This window comes from Sinocyclocheilus grahami, unplaced genomic scaffold (assembly GCF_001515645.1).
Source record: "Sinocyclocheilus grahami isolate Dianchi unplaced genomic scaffold, SAMN03320097.WGS_v1.1 scaffold1880.1, whole genome shotgun sequence".
Taxonomy (NCBI): domain Eukaryota; kingdom Metazoa; phylum Chordata; class Actinopteri; order Cypriniformes; family Cyprinidae; genus Sinocyclocheilus; species Sinocyclocheilus grahami.
In genome coordinates, this window is record NW_015507059.1 from 147252 (window position 1) to 147945 (window position 694).

Below are 694 nucleotides of genomic sequence, written 5' to 3' on the forward strand. Positions count from 1 at the left end.
GAGAGATAGAGAGAGAGAACATAATCCCACTGACCTATTAGTCCTTAATTAATAGCAGTGGTGGAAAGAGTACTGAAAAAATATACTCAAGTAAAAGTACCATTACCTTCCAAAAAATGTAGTGCGAGTAGAGTAAAAGTACTTAAAGTAGTAAAAAAAAAAACTATTTGAGTAAGAGTAAAAAAGTAGCCTATTTTAAAGTACTCATGAGTATTGCGTAGTGAGTACTGGGCTGTGGATTCTACCCCTCATAATAAACGCTGTACACCGCAATTTATACATTTTTAAAACGTTGTACATTCTGTAATTCTCATTATCTTGTTTGTCAGAAAGAATGAAGAATATCTTTCATCCAGCAGTTTTAATTTTGACTGTCAACTCTTTAAAATACATCAAAACAGCACAGAAACAGTATTTAGTTGAAGAAAAGATGAAAGTTATTCTCAGTACAATCATCCCCATTTAAATCATAAAGTTTGAAAAAATAGATTTAAAATCATGTGTAAGGCCACTGAGACAGCATGCTGTTGTTGCACATAAAATATTAATGTTTAGAACAGTGCAAATACAAACAAACACCATTAGAAACTCATAGCTCAGCATCACACACCATGATATGGGTTAAGAGCCCATTTCTCTCCAAAATGGCGCTAGTTTTAGCGTTTTGCAATAAAGAAATAAGAATAACTAAACT